Genomic DNA, 19,344 nt, shown 5'->3' with positions numbered 1-19,344 from the left:
ACCCTTTTCACCCAGGAGTGTTCTGCTCTGAAAAGGTCTGGACCTCCCACTAAGCTGCTAAAGAACTTCTACAGAGCTACCATAGAGAGCGTTTTATGTCTTTGCATAACTGTGGTACGGGAGCTGCACAGTCCAGGAGAGGAAGGACCTAGCACGGGTGGTGAGGACAGCGCAGGGGATTGTGGGATGCCGTCTGCAGGATCTGGACTCGGTTAATGCAGAAAGAGTCCAAAGATGGTCCAGACGCATCTCCACTGATCCCACCCACCCAGACAATGCGCTGTTTGCCTCTCTCCCATCAGGTAAACGCTTCAGAAGCCTGAAATCCAAAAGTAAACTTAGAAACAGCTTCTTCCCCAGAGTGAGGGCAATCGCCTCCTGATGAGCGACTGTAGTCCAAAGCTGTAAAATCACCCCACTGTTAACACCTTCATACGTCACTTTGATGTTGCTGCCTACTTACTATCAGAATATCTAAATGCACATTGCTGGAAACGAAGCCTCAAATCACTGTTCAATAAGCACCTTTCTCATCTGTGACTCTCCTGAATGCTACAGATAAAACTAACAGTTCATTGCCTTCATGTGTAATGTGAACCGGGAAAAACCTGTAAGACATTAGAGAGGACCAATTGTTTAGTTACTTCAATGACAAATCATGTAGGTCCTTTAACACTTCAGAGGGAAACAGGATTTTTTAAACCCCATTCTTGGAGTACATTACAAAATGAATGTGGTGCGTTTGCACTGAAACCAGAACCAATGAATGTTACAAACCAGATACAGTCGGTCTGTATTTTGGTCTAAACCAAAATACCGTCCTCACTGCAGGTGGTTTCAGGCTCCAGCCCTCAAGATCCACTGCAAAAACAGAACCAAAAGAGTGAAAATTTCCTGAAATTAGTACATTTGATTTGAGGAGCTAAATAAGATTTGCCAATTGAGCATTTTTACCCCTAAAAGATCGATATGAATTGCTCTCATTTTAAGTGCAAAAAAAAAAAAAAAAAAAAAAAAAAACTTGTTCTATTGGTAAATAGTTTTATTTACCTGCTCTAAGGGAAAAAAAAAAAAAAATTCACTTAATTCTTAGTTCCCTTTTTGCAGTGTCTTGCAACTTAGTAAAAATTTGCCACTAAACAGTTCAGATGCCCACCATGAAAGAACTCTTAAACCGTTAAGCATCTCTGGTTAGCTAGACTCTTTTGGGTGGTCACAAACCCTCCAAATTTTAGTTATGTCCCTTGCCCAACACAAATGGTTGAACTATCAGTTTCAGTCGAGCAGTTCCATTTAAATAGGCCCTTTGCACAATGATTTAGTACCAATACAAGCAATTTCAGGTCACTTTTACAACCAGGTTTTTATTCTCTCGTCCCAGCCCAGCTAATGGGTTTTAAACAGATTCCACAATGCAGACAGATTCATTACCTTTTGTGTCAATAACAAAACCATTTCTGTAACTTAAATAATTTTATTGAGTCCCATTAATGTAGCAGAAACCGTCAACATTCTGTCAGACCATAGTCAGCAGAGTATTACAGTGAAGAGAATTTTCTAATCTGAAAAAAAAAAAAAAAAAAAAAAAAAAACCTATGAACAGATGTTAAAAATCCATGTATTGCCTTCAAAAGTTTTAAATCTTATCCAAACTTTTCATTTTGCACTGTTTTGAGAGTCATACGGTTAAAATTTTAAACTTAGCTGTGTCCTGACACCCATTGTGAAGCTAAAAATCCCTTCAGTTAGATGTAGGATTCTCAAGCTTAAACATGTTAGACCGTTAAATGGAAAGACATTCTCTGCAATGCCACAAACAGACCTTATAATTTTAAGATGTGCCTCAATGGAGGAGGCTTGAACCATTTCCTGTGGTCCTGTTTAAAAAAAAAAAAAATATATATATATATTTTTAAAACCTCTGGCTTCCCTGCAGTTTGAGGAAATCTGAAGACCCGTAATGTTAACTGGTAGATACATTTGTCTTAATGCCTTCATTGCATACAGCTTCTTTCCAGAAAAGTTTTTTTTGCACTAGAACATGCCCCCCCCCCCCCCTCAGGTTTCAGTAGCGCATATATATATATATATATATATATAGATATATATATATATATATATATATATATATATATATATATATATATATATATATATATATATCTATATATAGCTATATATATCTATATATCTCATATCTATATCTATCTATATATTATCTATATATCTATATCACTCTTATATCTATCTATCTCTCTATATAGATCTCTCTACTCTCTCTCTCACTCTCTCTTCTCTGCTATCTCTACTCTCTATCTATCTCTCTTCTCTATCTAGATCTCTATATTATATATCTATATATAAAAAAAATTGCCAAGTCATTCACTTTGAGAGGCTATAAAATAAAGAGACCATATTGTTGGGTTAACATCTAGGCAGTCTTCACAGCAATGGAGATTTTTTTTTTTTTTGGCAAGTTTTTCCACCACCTACTAAGACCAAATGAACAGAGCAAAACATTCACTGATTAAAAGTTTATTTTCAGTTGCAATCAGCATCTCTTCTGGAATCTGAAAGAAAAACCCAGTCAGACCATCAGTAGCAGAGTCTTGAACATGCTGAATAAAATTATTCTCACCACAGATGCTCAGTATGTCTTCTGGCCTGGATGTTGAGGGTTCTTCCCAGGGTAGGGATACATTGGTGGCTGCTGGACAAGTGGTTCTGTTGGGGTGTAGCGGAACTGAGTGAACCTCAGCTGCTTACGGTTGTAGCGAGACTTGGACTTGAAAGCGTACACTTGATCCTCTTCATCCACAGGAGTGAAGACCGGCTCGTCCTCGCCGCTGGTATCAGATGAAGAGCTCCAGCTCTCCTCTGCAAACTGCTGAGGGCTGCTGGCGTCTGGAGCTCCCTGCTGGCCGCTCTGTTGGACCCCATGAGTGGAACCGCCGTCAGCACCTCCAGTACCGCTGCTGTAGTAAACTCCTGGATAGCTGCTGTAGCCTCCAGAACCGCTAACCTGTCCACCAGGGTTCTGGTAGACTGGCTTGGACGGTTCCTGTTGAGGGGGTGAAGCTACATACCACCACTTTGGCTGTTCACCTCCACTACCTGAGGAAGCAGTTCAGAGTCAGAGCAAACATGTCCAGCTCATTTAAGAGCTCAGCTTTAATTAAAGCTTACCTGCTTGTTGAGGAGCACAGGTGATGCTTCCAATCAGCAGGAGAGAAATCCACAACATCCTGCAGACACAGAACATCATGAAGGTCACAACATTTCAGAGAAAATCCAGCATTTACCTCCATATCCAACAACCTTAGACTTAAATCCAAACAATTTCATAGTCAAAGATTAAATGGACCTCACCTCATTCTCCAACAGACACAGAAGCCTCTATGAAACCAGAACTATGCTGTCAGACTGCAGCAACACAAAGCTCAGATCCCTCTGACAGTGGTGCTGACATGCAGGAGATGCAGTTTTATGGTCCTCAGAGCAGCTGGAGCTGATTGGACCTGATTGGTCAGTGGGAACAGCTGCTGCAGAGGAAGCACAACCACTAACATGCAGTGTGTCTCATTTGTTCTTCATATACTTACATTCATTTATCCTGGGGTGTGTTTATAGTATATTTTTAAATGAGTAAAATAAGAATATTTTTACCTGCTGCGTACATTTTTTGCTTTATTTCCTACATAACTTCATTGTTCTAACCTGTTCTGGTCCGACATCTGATCTGGATCTAATTTTTGTCTGATGCTCAGACCTGAATTCATCCAAATGTTTTAATGTTTAAGTTCTCTAATCTCACAGCTGTTTAACCAGGTTATTGTCGACTCTGTGTTTTATTTTCACCTGCCCTGGTTGTCTCTGTAGATTGGGATCCTTATTGTTTATATTATTTTTTTTACATTAGCTCTTATTTAAATAAAGAGTTGACTGGTTTTGACCCAAAATGCACCAGAGACAAACACCTACATTAATGTTAAAGTGAGACTTCCTGTTTGAGCACAAGCTTTAATGTTTTAATGTTATTTTCTGTCTGCTGAGTCATTTGGTGGTCAAGTGAATTCAAGTGAATATACGGTAAAATATATACTTTACCTAATGAAAATATTGGTTTAATTAGTTTTATTTTGAAAATATTGATCTGGAAAATTATTTCTTCTGCATGAATGTGTTGTTTTCTGTATATTCTTATTTTTTTTATTTTTTTGTAGTACCAGAATTTGTATTCAACTTTATATTTTGTTTGTTTCATTGCATCATTTTAAATGACAAATTAGATGTTGTAACCAGTTGCTCAGTACTTAAGGAGCATTTTTACCAAACACGTTTTTACCCTTAACTGAAATATTTCTTACATGGCTACTTTTTACTTTTACCTGAGTAAAAATACTCTTACTATTGTAGTAGAAGTGATGGTGCTTGAGTAAAATTTTTGTGTACAAAATAAGATATTAGATTATTTTGATTTAATAGATTTAAACTATATCATAACTGATTCTTGCTCTCTCTTTTTCTTTGCCTGTCTCTGCATCTTTCTCTTTCTCTCACTATTTTTCATACTTTGAGGCACACCTTTTTATTCAACATGGATGTTTTGCCTTACTGTTGGCCTAATTGTATTATTTATATGAACATTATATTTCATTAAACACTGAAGAGACATCTCTTGCAGTATTTGTTTGACAACCCTCTCTTACTAAAAGATGGGAACTGTGGCCCTGTGCTCATCGCTCATAAAATTAAAGCTGTGTAGTGAAAGTTTGAGCGTTTTTCACATGGTTGTTCTCTTCCACATAGATTACTGCACTTAGTTTTAATTTAAGAAACAATACAATGTGTCCATATATCCTCTGGTATGTTGCGCGTCTCCACATAAAACTAATCATAGTGGGCCAAAAATGCCAGGGCCATTTTTTGTACCCAGTCCAGTCCTGGTCTCAAATAATGAACTTTTATCTTCACATATCTCAACATTTTTTACACTTAGACATTTTGAAGGGATCAAGGGAACAACACTGGATTGGTTTGGATCATATTAAAGAGAAAGATTCCAGATTATTCATCATAATCATAAAACTTTTTCATGCCCCACAGTTACATGTCCGTAATCTGAAATGGCTCAAAGTCCAGGTTGTTGAAAGCATAACGAGAATATGCTGGTACTCCGAATGTCTTTGGTTATGTCAGGAAAACTATTTGTAATATTGATATTACTTTTTTTTTACCTGATCACATTCACTTGAACCTGATCTGTGCTTGGACCGCCCCGATCCAGTAGAGCTTTCTGAGTTATTTAACTTCAACTTGTATGTTAGACCCAATCCCAACTAAATTATTATAGAAAGTATTCCCTTTGAATAATGCCCCTATTTTAGATATAATTAATATATCCTTAGTAAACAGATATGAACCACATGATTTTAAGGTAGCTGTTATTAAACCGCCACTCATTCTCTTGATCACGATTTAAAGGAGCCTAACTCAAGATTTTGTGTGTTTATGTAGTAATAAATGTTAGTTTATTAATAAAATCTCTACATTTTTTAATTCAACATATTTCTTTCTCAATATAATAACTTGATCTACAAATTAACTGTAGTAAATGATTTATGAATTTTAATACATTATCTGAATCCACACCACAAAAAAACAAATTTTAACAACAGTTATCAGAGACACAGGGTGAATGAAGAGAATATGGTGCTGAAGCTGTGTGTGAATAAAATTCAGGGAATTGTTTTATTGCAACAGTTTCAGAGAAGAAGAAAAATACTTTAAAAATATAATTATCTTATAATTATATTAATTCAATTCACATTCCCCTCCTTTGATTGCAAGATAATGTATTATCTATGTAATCAATCTACAATTTTGGGCTCAACTAATTAAGTACAGGCTGTATTAGATTCCGATGCGTATATTATTTTAATTTGCCTTAGACTAGGTAATCTAAGCCTATATGCTATTATGGTCAAATTTGTCTATTCTCAATATCTGCAACTAAGGTCTCCTACTTGAAACAGCACTTACAGTAGGAGACATTAAAGGCAGGTTGAACCTTCTGCAAAGGGGAAAACGTCACTTTTTCTAGAAAAAACAGTAAAACCCATCGGCAGGTTCCCAGAGAGATTCAGCACTAGACCAAACTGAGCCAGAAGACCCTGTTTTGAATCTAAAAGTTACCTTTACCATCTAATTTTGAAGACGCTTTAGTGCTAATCAGATCCCTTGTTCATCCAATATAAAAGCAAAAGATTGCCTAAAACATTGATTTTGGTGTGGCTCTGGAATAAACTGTTTTAATTCTTCATCATAGAAGTGCTTCAATTATCAAAATAATTCAACATCAACGTACGACTGTCCCGACAGACATTAAAACCCGATCATGTAGTTTGGTGGAATAGAAAAACAAAATAACCCAATAGTAATATAACTATGGAGGACCAAGTCTTCCATAATTAAAAATAAATACAGAAATAAATAAATGCTCAATAAATAAATATGCATACAATTATGTGCCACCAAAAATATAATAAACAAATAAATGTAGGTAGAAAATAAATTATACAGTGAGACAAAATGTATATATCTCCTTTAATTAGCCACTTTATTTATTAATTACTTATTTTTTTAAGTATTTATTTATGTGCATGCTATAATATTTTTGTCTGTTTTATTCTTTCTTTGTATTTTTTTGCCCTATTCATTTCTCCGATGCTATTTATTTCTGCCTGTCCTTTTTACATTTCTGTTTGTCTTTTTTACATTTCTGTCTGTCCTTTTTACATTTCTGTTTCTCGTTTTTACATTTCTGTTTCTCGTTTTTACATTTCTGTTTCTCGTTTTTACATTTCTGTTTCTCGTTTTTACATTTCTGTTTCTCGTTTTTACATTTCTGTTTCTCGTTTTTACATTTCTGTCTCTCGTTTTTACATTTCTGCCTGTCCTTTTTACATTTCTGTATGCATTTCTGCCTCATTATGCAAATGAGGAGGGGCTGTGTCTTAAGGGCTCAACTTCTTCCCATTGGTTGGTTAGCATTTTACTGCATCGGTCAAATCTACATGGCTTTTCCCCGCACTAAAGAATTGTTTAGTGATGTCAAACTCAGCAGGTAGACGTTCAGTGGCCGACCTCTTACGGGAAGCTGCTAATAGACTGGAAGAATTAGAACGCTGTACATTTGGGATCTGAAATGTTTTTCGGTTTCAGATTCGGCTTTCCAGATCAATAACTTATCGGCGGATGATTTATTCTACAAAACAGACACCTCTCCGCAACCACCGCATGGCAGACACTGAGCTACAACCATAGTTTCCTCAAAACGAGTCTTAGTCCGTGGGCCAGAATCTGTGTCTCCTTAAGAAGTTTCGTATGAACTGTCAGACGGCAACTTTCTTCTACCGGGAAAAGTTGCTACACATAGCAGTGATCTCAAAACACCAATGTTCCCACGTTTTCACTTGTACATTAATAAGTTATTGCTGATAAAAAATCTAAACGGTTGCGCTCCCGTCCGAGAGGTCACGTGATTCGATTTTTGCTGCTCAGCCAATCAGATCGCTGTATTGTCAGCTGAGTGCGTTCAATCTGTAAGCTGTTGTGAAAATTTGTTTCCAGACGAAGAAAGCCCAATAATAGCATTTTCTGGCGCCAGTTGGCAAAGATCTTGATGGCAAGGAAAAATAAATAGGTGTCTGTTTTGTAGAATAAATCATCCGCCGATAAGTTATTGATCTGGAAAGCCGAATCTGAAACCACCGAAAAACATTTCAGATCCCAAATGTACAGCGTTCTAATTCTTCCAGTCTATTAGCAGCTTCCCTTAAGAGGTCGGACACTGAACGTCTGCCTGCTGAGTTTGAAATTACTAAACAATTCTTTAGTGCGGGGGAAAGCCATGTAGATTCACCGATGCAGTAAAATGCTAACCAACCAATGGGAAGAAGTTGAGCCCTTAAGACACAGCCCCTCCTCATTTGCATAATGAGGCAGAAATGCATACAGAAATGTAAAAAGGACAGGCAGAAATGTAAAAACGAGAGACAGAAATGTAAAAACGAGAGACAGAAATGTAAAAACGAGAAACAGAAATGTAAAAAGGACAGACAGAAATGTAAAAACGAGAAACAGAAATGTAAAAAGGACAAACAGAAATGTAAAAAGGACAGACAGAAATGTAAAAAGGACAGACAGAAATGTAAAAAAGACAAACAGAAATGTAAAAAGGACAGGCAGAAATAAATAGCATCGGAAAAATAAATAGGGCAAAAAAATACAAAGAAAGAATAAAACAGACAAAAATATTATAGCATGCACATAAATAAATACTTAAAAAAATAAGTAATTAATAAATAAAGTGGCTAATTAAAGGAGATATATACATTTTGTCTCACTGTATAATTTATTTTCTACCTACATTTATTTGTTTATTATATTTTTGGTGGCACATAATTGTATGCATATTTATTTGAGCATTTATTTATTTCTGTATTTATTTTTAATTATGGAAGACTTGGTCCTCCATATATAACATGTTATATTGAGGGGTATTATATTTTCTCAGCATGAAATCAAACATCTCTCCCCTGGTGAAGTCTTTTCTGGCCTTATTTGTACTTCCAACCTTTATTTGTATTGTTTTTCAATGGTCTTCTGCGAGCTCGACCAATCAAGTGAAAGGGTTCACACTTATAGGCGCTCTGAGATAATGACAGAATTCTCCTTTTCAAATCTACACAGAAGTCAAATATTTCAGCACATCTGTCGCTTTCATCCAGAACCAAAATTCTGGTCAGCCCATTGTCTACCCACGACAAGAGATGTTTTTCCCAGTGGAATTTCCTTAGTTCCCCTCTAACCAGTACTTGGAATTCAGCAGGAAATCAAATGCAATTTAAATTTCTTGGTCGTTATAGATCCTATTTTATTGTGCCTTAAGTATTGAACATAAAACCCGAAGCTGTCTGGAATCACCATTTGATAACCAGTGAGACTTTAAAGGCAGACAGAACAACAAGAGTCTGCCCGCTCAAAAAACAAATGCCATTAACAAATTCTGGCTTCCCTTCTTATGGCCTCGAGAGGCTGATATTTTAATTTCTTCTGGATGTTACGTAAACAAGATACTCTGAATTCTGTGACCTGAAGCAGAGTGCTATTGAACTGATAGCATTCCACTACCATCAATGAGGGCTTTCAGACCTACACTACACCAGTCTTTGCTTTCGGTTTTAGCTGTAGTGTCAGAAAGATCAGCGATCTTAAGTGGCAGCTTTATTTTAGTGATGAGGCTTGTTCCAGTGAAGAGTTATTCTAGTTGTCACTAGATCAGAAACCCGAGGATGATAGAAGTACTGTCATTTTATGGTGTCTGCATGTTAATGAGATAAGTCTGGTCTAATATTTAGTTTTTGATTTCTTCTAAGATTTCCCTCCATTTATGTTCATGTGCAGCATTTTAAGTCATCTAGTTACCCAAAACTGCTATACAAGTAAACTTTCCTTGAAAGCATGATTTTTAGCAGGGTTTAACTTTTAAGTTAAGTAGAAACATGTCGCTACTTCAGGAGTGCCAACATGCTAAAGCATTTTTAAGTCATGGTCAAAGTTTTATTTGTACCCCAGTCAAGTGTCATGGGTAGCAGTTTCATGTGCAAAAACTAAAAAATTTTAAGCCTCAAGTTTCCACAAATTGTAATAAAGAGCATAATTTTATATTCTTGGCACATTGCCCATTTGTTTAAATTCCACATAGCTTTATAATTTAGTCAGATGCCTTTTGTTTTTAAGGTTAGTAATTGTAGTAGACAGTGTCATGAAAACCTTACATGGATCCATTACCAGAGCAATTCTGTGTTTTACTGCAGCACCGACCAAGGGAATCATAGTAAACATGACCCAGCTTTCTCAGCACCCCTTCAGCTACTTTACCTAGAGCCTCTAAATTACTGAGCAAACTTCCAAGTTAAGATTAAAAAAGTATTTTATTTTATCAGTTGCAATTAGCAGCTCTTCTGGAACCTGGAGGAAAGGGGACAGTTATAAATACCAATAATCAAGAATTGGACCTGCAGAGTTAAAAATTATCCTCACCACAGATTCTCAGTACGTCTTCTGGCCTGGATGTTGAGGGTTCTTCCCAGGGTAGGGATACATTGGTGGCTGCTGGACAAGTGGTTCTGTCGGGGTGTAGCGGAACTGAGTGAACCTCAGCTGCTTACGGTTGTAGCGAGACTTGGACTTGAAAGCGTACACTTGATCCTCTTCATCCACAGGAGTGAAGACCGGCTCGTCCACGCCGCTGGTATCAGATGAAGAGCTCCAGCTCTCCTCTGCAAACTGCTGAGGGCTGCTGGCGTCTGGAGCTCCCTGCTGGCCGCTCTGTTGGACCCCATGAGTAGAACCGCCGTCAGCACCTCCAGTACCGCTGCTGTAGTAAACTCCTGGATAGCTGCTGTAGCCTCCAGAACCGCTAACCTGTCCACCAGGGTTCTGGTAGACTGGCTTGGACGGTTCCTGTTGAGGGGGTGAAGCTACATACCACCACATTGGCTGTTCACCTCCACTACCTGAGGAAGAAGTTCAGAGTCAGAGCAAACATGTCCAGCTCATTTAAGAGCTCAGCTTTAATTAAAGCTTACCTGCTTGTTGAGGAGCACAGGTGATGCTTCCAATCAGCAGGAGAGAAATCCACAACATCCTGCAGACACAGATCATCATGAAGGTCACAACATTTCAGGGAAAATCCAGCATTTACCCTCCATATCCAACAACCTTAGACTTAAATCCAAGCAATTTTATAGTTAAAGAATAAATGGACCTCACCTCATTCTCCAACAGACACAGAAGCCTCTATGAAACCAGAACTATGCTGTCAGACTGCAGCAACACAAAGCTCAGATCCCTCTGACAGTGGTGCTGACATGCAGGAGATGCAGTTTTATGGTCCTCAGAGCAGCTGGAGCTGATTGGACCTGATTGGTCAGTGGGAACAGCTGCTGAACTTACTGGGCAAATATTAAAGGACATAAAGAAAGTTATCCTCCATATAATATGTTACAACCTTGTCAAGAAAAAGAAAAAAAGCAAATTAATAGTTTTGGATGGATTATAAAAAATGAAATAAGAGAGATAGGATTAAATAATAGTTTAATTAGTCCTGTGATTGTTATTCCTGTTATTCCACCATGGATAATTGAGATAGCAGAAGTTGATTTAAGTTTACTGGAAAAAGGAAAACAATTAGAAAAGAAAGAGGTGAAAAATTATATTGGAAATGAGTATGCGGAATATATACAAATATATACAGATGCTTCTAAAATCCGTCCGTCCGTCCGTCTTCTTCCGCTTATCCGGGGTCGGGTCGCGGGGGCAGCAGCTTCAGTAGGGAGGCCCAGACGTCCCTCTCCTCAGCCACTTGGGCCAGTTCCTCAGGAGGAATCCCAAGGCGTTCCCAGGCCAGCCGGGAGACATAGTCCCTCCAGCGTGTCCTGGGTCTTCCCCTGGGCCTCCTCCCGGTGGGACGTGCCTGGAACACCTCTCCAGGGAGGCGTCCAGGAGGCATCCTGACCAGATCAGGTCAGGATGCTTCTAAAATGTCAAATAATAATATAGGAATAGCTTTTATAATTCCGGAATTAGATATTATGAGAAATAAAAGAATAACAGACAAAATTGACAGTATATACAGGTGAACTAATGGCTATTTTAATGGCTCTAGAATGGGTTGAGGAAACAAGAGAGAGAGCGGTTGTAATCTGTTCAGATTCAAGTAGTGCATTAGTAAGTATTGTAGAACAAAATTCAGAATCAAGGCAAGATATTATAGTTGATATAAATCAGTTAATGTTTAGGATTAAAAATTATGGGTCTCTGGTCAAATTAGTTTGGGTTCCTGCTCACATTGGAGTAATAGGGAATGAGTTGGCAGATAGTTTTGCTAAGAATGCAGCAAAAAAGTGTATTGTTGATTTAAATATTAAAATGAGTAAAAATGAGGTTAAAAATATTAGTAAAGTGTATATTAAGAATAAATGGCAGGAACAGTGGGATAAAGGAAGCAATGCCAGATTTTATTATAGCATCCAAAGAAAAGTTGGAGAATTTAGGAAATGTAGCAGGAATAAAAAAGAAGAAGATATTATATCTAGATTAAGGTTTTGACATACAGGTTTAAACAGTACTCTTAAAATAATTAATAAACACGATACAGGTTTCTGTAGTTATTGTGGGAAATTGGAAACAATACAACATTTTTTTTAGAATGTAGTAAGTATGTTCGAGAAAGGGAGGAGTTAATTAGAAATTTAAATAGGAATAAAAATAATAATATTAATAATAATAATATTAGAAATTTGCTTCAAAGATCATCGGGGGATGTAGTTTTTAATAGTATTTTTAATTTTCTAAGGAGAACAGGTATTATGGGAAGATTATAGTGGTTTTACATCTGATCCATACTCCAGTCTAGAAGGTGGCGGTAATGCACCTGAAAGTTGTTTGCCAACCGCCATAAAAAAAAAAACAAGAACAAGAAGAAGAACAGCTGCTGCAGAGGAAACAGAACCACTAACATGCAGTGTGTCTCATTTGTCCTTCATATACTTACTTTCATTTATCCTGGGGTGTGTTTATAGTATATTTTTATATGGGTAAAATAAGAATATTGTTACCTGCTGCGTACAATTTTTTTTTTTACTTTTTTTCCTACCAAACAACCTCATTGTTCTAACCAGTTCTGTAGTGATGGTGAGATGAGGCCTCATGAGGCAGGGAACCACTGGAGCTAATTGCTTCAGCAAAGGGTTCATTATCGAAGCTTCGTTTGCACATGAAACCACCTACTGACTGAGTGAATAATCACAGTCAGCAATATAATCTGTGATGTTTGCATTTTATCTGTCCTTGGAAGTCAGCACTGATAAGTAATAACCATTAATTTCTCATATGATTATCACATGTGTATAATAAAATATTTTTGAACATGTTCTGCCAAGGTTGCCCTTTGTCACCGATTCTGTTCATAACTTTTATGGACAGAATTTCTAGGCGCAGCCAAGGTGTTGAGGGGATCCGTTTTGGTGGCCTTAGGATTGCGTCTCTGCTATTCGCGGATGACGTGGTCCTATTGGCTTCATCAGGGCGTGATCTACAGCTCTCACTGGAGCGGTTCGCAGCCGAGTGCGAAGCGGCCGGGATGAAAATCAGTGCCTCCAAATCCGAGACCATGGTCTTGAACCGGAAAAGGGTAGAGTGCCTTCTCCGGGTTGGGGAGAATGTCCTGCCCCTAGTGGAGGAGTTCAAGTATCTTGGGGTCTTGTTCACGAATGAGGGGAGGATGGAGCGGGAGATCGACAGGCGGATTGGTGCAGCGTCTGCTGTGAAGCGGGCGCTGTACCGATCCGTTGTGGTGAAGAGAGAGCTGAGCCAAAAGGCGAAGCTCTCGATTTACCGGTCGATCTATGTTCCTACCCTCATCTATGGTCACGAGCTTTGGGTCGTGACCGAAAGAACGAGATCCCGGATACAAGCGGCTGAAATGAGTTTTCTCCGTAGTGTGTCTGGGCTCTCCCTTAGAGATAGGGTGAGGAGCTCAGTCATCCGGGGAGGACTCAGAGTAGAGCCGCTGCTCCTCCACGTCCAGAGGAGCCAGTTGAGGTGGCTCGGGCATCTGGTCAGGATGCCTCCTGGACGCCTCCCTGGAGAGGTGTTCCGGGCACGTCCCACCGGGAGGAGACCCAGGGGAAGACCCAGGACACGCTGGAGGGACTATGTCTCCCGGCTGGCCTGGGAACGCCTTGGGATTCCCCCGGAGGAGCTGGCCCAAGTGGCTGGGGAGAGGGACGTCTGGGCCTCCCTACTGAAGCTGCTACCCCCGCGACCCGACCCCGGATAAGCGGAAGAAGACGGACGGACGGACGGACATGTTCTGCATATAATTTTTCCAAGAAAAGCACAATCTTACATGGAAGGCTGTGCATCTTCTTCTGTCACTTTAGTGAAATTACATGGGCTTAAACAGACACACAGTGAAAGTGCTTGTAGTGGAGGCTGAGCAAATGCCACCACAACTAAGATACATCGGTCCAAATTTTGCGTCCGTTTGCAATCGGCAGTCTGAAATCCCGGCTTCTGATCAGAAAAATCAATTGCAATGGCCGCTCCAAACAGACTTTACTGGAGAAAGTTGTTAAGCCCACTTGTTGGATCCAGTATGGCAGCTCCTCACATCAACAACAGCTGTAGTGAAAACATGTTTATTTGACATGACGCAGTTGTAAGAGTGCGTCTAAAAATCAATGTTACGTTTAGCGGCTGCAACTCTGAAGCGAACACAGTAAAAGTCACGTATGCATGTGAGAAGGACAGCTTTAAAGAACATTCATGAGAGGTACAACAAACAAAGCAAAACAGCTTTCCTGGCTGTCGCCATATTGGAATCCTAACCTTTTGTTATAATTTTGGAATCCTGAGTTCTCCGAAAACTCAGGTTTACCCCGCTCCCAGCTCCTGGTTTTGTCTCTGGCATTGTCTCTGTACTGAATTGTGCTATAAAAATAAATTTGCCTTGCCTTGCCTTGGTTTTGATTTCCTCGGACTTGAAATGCATGAAATGAAAGGCAACAAAAGTCTGCAACCTCTCCCAAAACATGTTCTCTCTTCAGAGATTCAGTCAAACAGGGTTAAAACAGTTTTATCATAGAAGGTTTATGTTAACAGCAAACAGGCTTTCACTGAGTTTCACTGAGAAAAACTGAGCGAAAGTCCGGCTGCCTCCGTTTGAAGCCTGGATAAGTGAGAAGCTGCACAGGCATGATTTATTTACGGCACCTTTTTTTTAAATTCTCCAAATAAAGTTGAAGGCAGGACAGACTGCTTCAGACAAAAAAAATATTATGGAAATATTTGCATAACATTCACAACTTCCTCAACGTAGAAGCTAAGCTAGCGGTAGTATGCTAACATTAGAGTGGATGTGCAAAGCTACGTCATACCAGCGGCAGTAATCTTTAAACCTGGTAAATATGCGAAACATAAAACGTATTTCTCTAGAACTGATGAGCAGAACCACAGAGCTCTTTTATTTATACCTAAAATGCTTATGATATTGAATTAAGACAATGGCTTCTAATTAAACTGGATAAATGTGTGTACGACCGCTGATTTGGTCGAACAGTTCAGATTGAAGGAAATGGTACTTCCCAGAGCAACTTTTATTCAGTATTGTGATCAATTACATCTGTGAACAAATGGAGCAGGAAATCTCTTTATGCAGATGACAGGGTGTTTTCAAAGGCCCGGAGATGTAGTATTAAAAAAATTAATTGACCAGAAACTGTTGAAAAACTTTTATTTCTGAATAAAATCTCCCATTTTTCACATCACTGACCAAGTTGCACAATCACTTTCACTGTGTGACTGTTTAAGCCCATGTAATTTCACTAAAGTGACAGAAGAAGATGCACAGCCTTCCATGTAAGATTGTGCTTTACTTGGAAAAATTACACGCAGAGCATGTTGAAAAAATATTTTATTATACACATGTGATAATCATATGAGAAATTAATGGTTATTGCTTATCAATGCTGACTTCCAAGGACAGATAAAAATACATGCAAACATCACAGATTATATTGCTGACTGTGATTATTCACTCAGTCAGTAGGTGGTTTCATGTGCAAACGAAGCTTCGATAATGAACCCTTTGCTGAAGCAATTAGCTCCAGTGGTTCCCTGCCTCATGAGGCCTCATCTCACCATCACTACAGAACTGGTTACAACAATGAGGTTGTTTGGTAGGAAAAAAAGTAAAAAAAAATGTACGCAGCAGGTAACAATATTCTTATTTTACTCATTTAAAAATATACTATAAATACACCCCAGGATAAATTAAAGTAAGTATATGAAGGACAAATGAGACACACTGCATGTTAGTGGTTGTGCTTCCTCTGCAGCAGCTGTTCCCACTGACCAATCAGGTCCAATCAGCTCCAGCTGCTCTGAGGACCATAAAACTGCATCTCCTGCATGTCAGCACCACTGTCAGAGGGATCTGAGCTTTGTGTTGCTGCAGTCTGACAGCATAGTTCTGGTTTCATAGAGGCTTCTGTGGCTGTTGGAGAATGAGGTGAGGTCCATTTAATCTTTGACTATGAAATTGTTTGGATCTAAGTCTAAGGTTGTTGGATATGGAGGGTAAATGCTGGATTTTCTCTGAAATGTTGCGACCTTCATGATGTTCTGTGTCTGCAGGATGTTGTGGATTTCTCTCCTGCTGATTGGAAGCATCACCTGTGCTCCTCAACAAGCAGGTAAGCTTTAATTAAAGCTGAGCTCTTAAATGAGCTGGACATGTTTGCTCTGACTCTGAACTGCTTTCTCAGGTAGTGGAGGTGAACAGCCAAAGTGGTGGTATGTAGGTTCACCCCCTCAACAGGAACCGTCCAAGCCAGTCTACCAGAACCCTGGTGGACAGGTTAGCGGTTCTGGAGGCTACAGCAGCTATCCAGGAGTTTACTACAGCAGCGGTACTGGAGGTGCTGACGGCGGTTCTACTCATGGGGTCCAACAGAGCGGCCAGCAGGGAGCTCCAGACGCCAGCAGCCCTCAGCAGTTTGCAGAGGAGAGCTGGAGCTCTTCATCTGATACCAGCGGCGAGGACGAGCCGGTCTTCACTCCTGTGGATGAAGAGGATCAAGTGTACGCTTTCAAGTCCAAGTCTCGCTACAACCGTAAGCAGCTGAGGTTCACTCAGTTCCGCTACACCCCGACAGAACCACTTGTCCAGCAGCCACCAATGTATCCCTACCCTGGGAAGAACCCTCAGTATCCAGGCCAGAAGACATACTGAGCATCTGTGGTGAGGATCATCTTTAACTCTATAGGTTCAGTTCTTGATAATGATTTGTATAACTTTCTTTTGTTTTTGTTTTTTTTCTCCCAGATTCCAGAAGAGCTGCTGACTGCAACTGAAAATAAAGTGCTTATTTTAATATGTAACTTTGTTTGCTCAATAATTTAAAGGCTCCAGTCTAAGTAGCTGAAAACCTGGATATTGTTTGCAATGGTCCACTTGGTCATTGCTGCAGTAATTCTTGCACACATGATTGCTTTGGCATCATGCAAGCGCTTTATGATGCTGTGACTAAAACCACAAAGCTTAAAAGCCAAATTTCTATATAATTATAAAAACAGATATGCAGATGAATGTGAAATTAAAACAAAATGGCAACATGCCAAGGGTAAATTTTGCACATTGTGCTCTGACTAAATTACAATTTGAGACTTAAAGGCCTTTTGATCCTGCAAAAGAAACTGCTACCAAAATTACTCTCGGGTCTAGGTTACTATTATAACTCAAGTGGATTATCTGTGACTGACTTAAATACTTTAAAACCTTGTCACTACTTCAGGAGTTGCTTTGAGTGTCTTAGCTGTAATTTTAAAAACAGAACCTCAAAAGAAAATGGCTTGAAGCAGGCACCGTCAAATGTTTAAAGTTTTAGTCTGGAGTTTTTGAAAACTTTACAGACTCTTGGCTGCCAGTGGTCTTCTAGGCTTGAGCCACCACAACTTCCTGGTTTGAAATCGCTGCTCTGGGATGGATCAACACTTCACCTTTCCCCAGCAGACTAAAACTCAGACTGCGTGGCTACTGAGACCCTGGCTGTTAACTGGACTAAACTTTCATTATCCCTTTGTTTACCATTTCTGCCAGAGCATGAAATTTATATATTTTTTTTTTTTTGGACAATTCCAAGTGATCACTAAACCAAATAAGAGAATCACAACATGAATATATGAAGTTGAGCATGAATAGAAACTGATAACTCCCATTTTTATAAACCTGCAAGTGTAACCTTGATTAGTATCTGAAGGGGTATGAAGTCAAAATGTATACCCCTTTTTATCTTAGGCAATAACTTTAATATGGATTTCCAACATATGGTGAGTTCAAGCAGTTGCAATTAAAGGTATTTGGATTAATTATTGAAAAGGTATTTACTGCCAAAAGCTAAAACTCTTTAGTTTTCTTGAAATTCTGTCAGTATTTGCATTTTGGTTGATTTTGGGCTTCTTGAACATGGACTCTGCATCTAGGTGTCCATGGAACCAACTGTTTTAGTCTGGCAGTATCAATAACAGCTGCTAAAATGCAATGGCGGTCCCTCTGACTGCATCGAGGTATTGCCTTCACAGCAATCCCTCTTGAACGACTGTGGGAGAAGTGGAAAGCATAACTGAAATGAGATCTTAGATACAAGCAGCTGAAAGGTGGTTCTGTCTTGGAGAACTCAATCAGCCAGGGAGGGTCCCCATAAATTACTTCCCACGATGCTCTTTGGACACCACCAGCTGTACAGTTGGTACTGCTGCAAACCAGCATGTAAGCAAGGTACGTGTTAGACTGAGAGAAAACTGGGTTTAGTTTGTTTCCGACCAGACAGCTAACATGTGTGCGTAATATGTTGTCTGATGTTAGCGTGCGTAATAAAATCACGCTCATGCAGCATGTGGTTCACAAGGAATTTAACATCTTCAGTATTCTGAGTTATATTAAAGTTTGTGTTCACAAGCTCCAGTCTCTTGATTCTGATCCATGTTGCCCCTTCAGCCATCTTAATTATTGATGTAGTGTTTGCTATAGTACGTATATACCACTAATGCCCGTTGATGCATATTCAGCACATACCCAGGACCTCTGTGAACAAATCCAGATAATAGGGGGTAAGCTTAAACTCGGGTTTAACCACCGGGTCAATTATTTGTTGGTCAATTGTAACAGTTTCTTTAATAAAACCTAATTGTCAGTGCAGGATGCAGCAGCTGTCTGTGGTAGTAAAACCATCTGTAAGAAAAATATCCTTTAAATACGGTGAACATGGCAAAGGCAGCTTATACTGCATAACAAAGCAGTTACCTTGTTGGTCTTTGACCCAGACTGATGTTTTTAGTCTGTCTACAGCAGAGTGTAGTTTGAATATTGGAGAACGTTGCTTTATTTCTTTCATTTTCTTTTGTTGTGAGACATGCTGAACAAAGAAGGGAGTTTCACAGTTAAGATGTTAAGATTGGGCTGTTTAAGGCACCAAGCTGTTCCTGCCACAGAACATAGATCTGTTCGATAAGCACGCTCCCCCCCGCCCTTATAGTCTACATCAACCCCAAGATTGTTGTTTGTGATTAGACCCAGGGGACTGCCCCCGGGGCACAGAGGGGCATTTTGTGAGCATATTGCTCTACTTATACAGAAAAATCCTGTTTTGCATAGACTCTGGTGTTTGATCCCCCCCTCCCTCCTCCCAAAGGGAAACAACACCTGTGTCTGGA

Source organism: Fundulus heteroclitus, chromosome 2, assembly GCF_011125445.2.
Source record: "Fundulus heteroclitus isolate FHET01 chromosome 2, MU-UCD_Fhet_4.1, whole genome shotgun sequence".
NCBI lineage: Eukaryota > Metazoa > Chordata > Actinopteri > Cyprinodontiformes > Fundulidae > Fundulus > Fundulus heteroclitus.
This window is presented reverse-complemented; position numbering follows the sequence as displayed.